At 35.4% G+C, this 7,273-nt stretch overlaps 1 pseudogene; it reads left to right on the forward strand.

The window, feature by feature from the left end:
- Window positions 1-888: 888 nt before the first annotated feature.
- On the forward strand, window positions 889-2,130 carry LOC100368027 (histamine H2 receptor pseudogene; annotated as a pseudogene).
- Window positions 2,131-7,273: the final 5,143 nt, after the last annotated feature.

The following is a 7,273-nucleotide window of genomic DNA, read 5'->3' on the forward strand; positions in this document are numbered from 1 at the left end:
GCGTAGTGTGATTCGACGAAAAGATTATAACTCGGCAGTAAGAGCACGGCACGTTAAACTAGGTTCTGAGATTCTACGGAAAGACCATTTTGACAGTAACCGCACGGAATAGACATACTTCGCTCAGTGATACGACGAAACGGCTGTAACTTGACGGTAATAGCATGGCATGGTAAATTCGCACTGTGAATCGACAAAAAGGCCATAACTTTACGGTAACCACGCGCTAGAGAGAATTTGTGATTTGGCGAAACCATAACTTGACGGTAACTGCACCGCACGGCATATTACGCTCTGTGATTCCACGAAATAACCATGGCTTGAAGGTTACTGCTTGGCCTACAGACTGCGTTCTGAGGTTGGCTGAATATACCATAACTTACTAATCACATGTATTTCCTTCTGTACATTGGGCTTGTCGATAGCAAAGAAACCTAATGAAATATCACTGACATTATGTTAAGTTTATATTCATAGCTCATGTTTGACAACAGTGTTTGCGATAAGGAGGTGGTTTCCACCTCAGTTGTACTGTGAGTGCTACTACAATCAAAAACGGCATAGACTAACAGCAATGCATTGCTAACAAATATAAATTACATCCACTGTCTAATTAATTTGGAGACTTCAAGGCGCTTCAAGGAAATACATATAATTGTGATGTCATAGAAAATCCTCGTCATTTATTGTCTATATTGTATGATGGTTACCATGTGTTTGCGCTGTTTTGGTAGTTGATCAACTTGAATGTGTGCCAAACCGACGCTCATCACAGTCTACTGCCGTGGTCTGTCTAAGAAAGGTGTTTGTTCACTTATTTCGGTGACATATTTACTCGTGGTCTTGTAGAAATAGAGCCGTTGTTGTATGTGTGTTATGATTACAAAAATGAACTGCATAGTGAAGAGCGACGACAATTTCACAATCCCGCTTAATGTATCAGAAACTTGTCTTTTTGCCGTGTCGTACCATCCACGCATTATATCTTTTCCTGTGTCGTTTTTTAATTACACCTACCAATTATCGTCCTTTTCTTCATTTTATAACAATGTGAACACCACACTCGAGCCATTAGAAGAATCACGACCACCTGAAGTTTTAGTTCTAATCGGTACTATGCTGGGCTTTATAATTTTTTTTACTGTGTTTGGCAATGCTATGGTTTGCCTTGCACCAGTTGTCAACCGTAGACTTCGCACTGTCACCAATTACTTTGTTGTATCTCTGGCACTCGCGGATCTGCAGCTTGGCATATTAGTTCTTCCGTTCAGTGCTTTCAACGAGGTTCGTAGAGAATGGATATTTGGACCGATACTCTGCAACATATATCAGTCTTTTGATGTTCTTTTTTGCACAGCGTCAATATTGAACCTATTCGTTGTGAGTATTGATAGATATATTGCTATAACCAACCCTATGGAATATCCAATGAAAATGTCGAGAAGAAGAGCACTAATGGCCATCGCAGCTGTTTGGTGCATTTCGTTGCTGGTATCATTTCTTCCAATACACCTAGGATGGAATTCTCCTGACTTTAATGTTCAGAATTACAATGACCCTAGACATTGTGGGCTCACAGCCAATCCTATTTACAGCTTTCTAGATGGCATTCTCTTATTCTACTTGCCATTGACCATAATGACTTGCGTCTACATCAGGATACTGTTGATCGCAAAAAAACAGGCCAGAAAAATTAATCTTCATTCTAGATCTAAGCCATTTGTGGATGAACACAAAGCCACTAAAATTCTGGCACTTGTAATGGGAGCATTTATAATATGTTGGGTACCCTATTTCACCTTATTTACATTTGAACCAGTTTGCAACTGTATAATCCATATGACAGTGTATCAGGTTGTACTGTGGATGGGTTACGTTAACAGTACTGTCAATCCGGTGCTTTATGGCGCTTTTAACAGAGAGTTCAGAAAAGCATTCAAGATAATATTATCTTGTGGTAGATACAGAAGTGTTAGACGAACAAAGTATCACATGGAAGCAACAGGAGCTACACTTAGAACATACAGTACAGAAAGTGATATGGAATTTAAAATTATACGTCATAATCATGTCACCCATAAATCGCCTAATTTGGATAAATCAACGAATGGTTCAATAACATATATTTGAAATATATTTTGGTATGACGTGCTCGGTACATACTTTATACTGTCTGCAAAGACAGTTGTGAGATTCAAATCTAATTCATATGTTGTATATATTTTAATACGAGATGATATTCTAAACGTGAGAACGTATACATTTGTATATCTAATAGTTGCCTTGATACAGGAAAGTAGAAGTAAGTATTGATTTTTACTCTAGACAGCTGAACCCACCTCTACGTGTATTTGCATACATATCATAAACTAAGTGTTGTAATTACAGTAGATAAACGCTGATGTGTATGGTTTAAACAAGCCTATAAATTATATTGTTTTTTTCCCTATGATATAATTTACTTTGATTGACAGACTTCAGATATTACCTTGCCATGTATCAGGAATAAGAACAGTTATATAAGGACAATCTTACCCTGTTTACTTAGATTCCCTTCAGAAATTTTGTTTTTTTGGTTGTTGGGTGGCACAATTTTTACGTAAGTGGATACTATTTCATCACTGTCAAGCAAAGCAATAAAGCGTTGGCTGTACAGCATACACTATTTACTGCGTAGTAGTAGTGGCACTAGGGTCGAATCAAATATTGCTCAACTGTCCAGTCCCCGTACAGGTTCATACCTTAGTTGTTACAACTGTCCAGTCTCCTTATAAGTTCATACCCTAGTTGTCTCATTTTCGAGCAAGTAATTGTAACTCATAACGCAAAAGAATACACGGGCACACACCCCGGCATATCATGTTTATTGTTGCATTAAATATAATCACATTTCGAGAGTCACTCATAATACTTTGCAACACAGTCTAGATTCAAATTATTCTACATAGTTAGTATATAGAGAACAGCGTATCTTATAGTAATGAATAAAACACATTAGAACACTATGAGAACCTCTCATCGTTTTTTTCGTATAACTATTGACACCTAAAAGCGAGAAATACTTCTTGAATGCAGAATACATATAAATGGCGTGTAGTACCGTCCACACATTAGTCGAGTCTTTTTATAGATACATATTTCTGATCACTGTATTATCATTTTATCAAGCATTCAAGTTCCAATCTCTCTCAAATTCTATTTGGTCTCGTGCTAATGTTTTTCAAGTATCTCTGTCATATTTCATGGGATTATTTGAGTATTAGTTATAATATGACTTTCATTTCATTCAGAAAATGTAAAAGCTAACGCATGAACAGAGGTAATTCAAGCGTCTATAGCGCTAACTAAATTGTACAAGACCCCTTAGGTGTGCAAACAATTTCACTAATGTTTGCAGTTGATTACGCTTCCCGTCAACTAAATACATTATGTCATCCCTTGAGATATATTGTAATTTATGGCTTTTCCACACAACTCATTGGCGCTGAAATACTTCAATCAATGTCTAGTCGTATAGTGATTTCGATTTCATATTACCTTCTCATAACTTTCAGTTTTGCTATATAAGCAGAGAACATGCGATAATATTCATATATTCAGAGACTATTCAGAAGCTTAACACAACCTGCATAACTTTTCTCCCTTGATTAAATTGCATGATATGATTCTTTTAATAGTTCTATACATTATATAGGTCCCTTCTGACAGAAAATCATGACGACTACTACACTGTACATTGCGCGACATATGCTTATAAAGTAAATAGACAGTGATTCCACTTGTGTTTTGCATGTGGTATATCCGCTGGGAACTATTGAGTCAAATTTGATTTGCTGATTGATCGGCGAGCAGAATACTTTAATTTTTAATAAAGTGCTCACCTGCGCCAGATGCACCTCACGTTCGGATATGCTGAATAGCTAGCTTAACAATGTCCTTCGTGGTGACGCTTAAAACTCATCGACCTCAAGGGAGACACTTAAGGAAATAGGCAGGTTGTAGTCTATTTGTGATCACAGTTGAACTTTGTGACATTACAAAATCTACACGTTGTTCACAATACATATTGTAGTTTTACACTCCTAGTATATATTACATATTATTTGCACGCAGTGTAACGCTAGTTGTACAGAGTATTTACCGGCATTCCTTTTAAATAATCTAATGACTAATAAACCTATTAGTATTCACGTTCAATAAACTACAGCTTCAAAATAAGATAGCTTATCCAAGGTAACTTCATTATACTAGAGAATGATAAGGACATATTCAAGCATGTTCACCTCATTTAACTGTTCCAGAAATAGAACATTACTATATAGTGAACATGCAGGCTACACTTTATTAACAACACGCCTGTCTGTCATCACTGTAAACATGCACAGATAATAGAAAAATAATGCCACAAACACAATTCGTGTCTTGCTTACGAATGTCACTTTGTAACCATGGCAATACAAATTCAGATCATCAAGTATATATACAAATTAAACCTGCTACTAAATGTCTTGGTTATTGATTTATTGTACCTGTATAGCAGCCGAACGTTTCCTCCTAACGACATATTTGATTCGTTTGAACGTGAACACGGATTATTCTAGAACTTTTCTATTTTTTCAAATTGTGTCCTAATCTGTTGTTTATGTTTTCAACCGCATACGTGCGCTTCTAGTTGCCTCAAACAAAGAAAATTAGCGTCATTCTTATATCCCAAAGTAGTAACTGTTTGACATTGACAAACCAGGGCTGAATCATTATCATTTAAATATACCTGTAAATATGAACATCATACATATTTATAAATACCTTTATTTAACTTGGAATTGCGTGGGTAATATTCTTTGAAATGTATGTGAACACTCCACAGGGACGCAACGGACTTAATGTTAGCCATTAAGGTGGAATACAAACTAGAAAAGGATGCTATTCCTGAATTGCCTTTATCTATGTCACTATCTCTCGTTTTCAGTTTCACTTGGACGACCGTGATTCACATAGAATAAATTATCACTACGTTTGTGGTTATTGTACTTCTACATCAAATTCAAAATATGGTTACATAATAATGACGGGATCGAGATGTGTAGTGAATATTAATATAAAATGACAATTGGTGTACAATGATTAGACAGTGCCATCGTTGCCTGAAATTTCTAGCGCCACCAACATCAATCTATGGTGCAAACGTAAAGTAGTCTGTGCAACAGAATCGTACTGCATGGTCAGCACAAATATTTAAATCATTACTTTCATTACTCATTACTTTGGATATCGTGATTAATAGAAATGGGCAATACGAATAGATAACAATCTCATAAATTCATATTGGTTGACGTCAGATAGTGCAAATCAGCTATGTTACCAGTTAACGTAAAGTCAGATAGTGCATATCAGTTGTGTTACAGTTAACATAAAGTCAGATAATGTATATCAGTTATGTTACCAGTTAACATAAAGTCAGATAATGTATATCAGTTATGTTACCAGTTAACATAAAGTCAGATAATGTATATCGGCTATGTTACCAGTTAACGTAAAGTCAGATAGTGCATATCAGTTATGTTACCAGTTAACGTAATGTCAGATAGTGTATATCAGTTATGTTACCAGTTAACATAAAGTCAGATAGTGTATATCAGCTATGTTACCAGTTAACATAAAGTCAGATAGTGCATATCAGCTATGTTACCAGTTAACATAAAGTCAGATTGTGCATATCTGCTATGTTACCAGTTAACATAAAGTCAGATAATGTATATCAGTTATGTTACCAGTTAACATAAAGTCAGATAGTGTAGATCAGTTATGTTACCAGTTAACATAAAGTCAGATAGTGCACATCGGCTATGTTACCAGTTAACATAAAGTCAGATAGTGCATATCAGCTATGTTACCAGTTAACATAAAGTCAGATAATGTGTATCAGTTATGTTACCAGTTAACATAAAGTCAGATAGTGTAGATCAGTTATGTTACCAGTTAACATAAAGTCAGATAGTGCACATCGGCTATGTTACCAGTTAACATAAAGTCAGATAGTGCATATCAGCTATGTTACCAGTTAACATAAAGTCAGATAGTGCATATCAGCTATGTTACCAGTTAACATAAAGTCAGATAGTGCATATCGGCTATGTTACCAGTTAACATAAAGTCAGATAGTGTAGATCAGTTATGTTACCAGATAGCATAAAGTCAGATAGTGCATATCAGCTATGTTACCAGTTAACATAAAGTCAGATAGTGCATATCGGCTATGTTACCAGTTAACATAAAGTCAGATAGTGCATATCAGCTATGTTACCAGTTAACATAAAGTCAGATAGTGCATATCGGCTATGTTACCAGTTAACATAAAATCAGATAGTGCATATCAGTTATGTTACAAGTTAACATAAAGTCAGATAGTGTAGATCAGTTATGTTACCAGTTAACATAAAGTCAGATAATGTATATCAGTTATGTTACCAGTTAACATAAAGTCAGATAGTGTATATCAGCTATGTTACCAGTTAACATAAAGTCAGATAGTGTATATCAGCTATGTTAACAGTTAACGTAAAGTCAGATTGTGCATATCAGTTATGTTACCAGTTAACAAAAAGTCAGATAGTGCATATCGGTTATGTTACCAGTTAACATAAAGTCAGATAGTGCATATCAGTTATGTTACCAGTTAACATGAAGTCAGATAGTGTAGATCAGTTATGTTACCAGTTAACATAAAGTCAGATAGTGTAGATCAGTTATGTTACCAGTTAACAAAAAGTCAGATAGTGCATATCGGCTATGTTACCAGTTAACATAAAGTCAGATAGAGCATATCAGTTATGTTACCAGTTAACATGAAGTCAGATAGTGTAGATCAGTTATGTTACCAGTTAACATAAAGTCAGATAGTGTAGATCAGTTATGTTACCAGTTAACATAAAGTCAGAGAGTGCATATCGGCTATGTTACCAGTTAACATAAAGTCAGATAGTGCATATCGGCTATGTTACCAGTTAACATAAAGTCAGATAGAGCATATCAGTTATGTTACCAGTTAACATGAAGTCAGATAGTGTAGATCAGTTATGTTACCAGTTAACATAAAGTCAGATAGTGTAGATCAGTTATGTTACCAGTTAACATAAAGTCAGATAGTGCATATCGGCTATGTTACCAGTTAACATAAAGTCAGATAGTGCATATCAGTTATGTTACCAGTTAACATAAAGTCAGATAGTGCATATCGGCTATGTTACCAGTTAACATTAAGTCAGATAGTGCA

This window comes from Saccoglossus kowalevskii, chromosome 1 (assembly GCF_978046115.1).
Source record: "Saccoglossus kowalevskii chromosome 1, keSacKowa6.1, whole genome shotgun sequence".
Lineage (NCBI taxonomy): Eukaryota > Metazoa > Hemichordata > Enteropneusta > Harrimaniidae > Saccoglossus > Saccoglossus kowalevskii.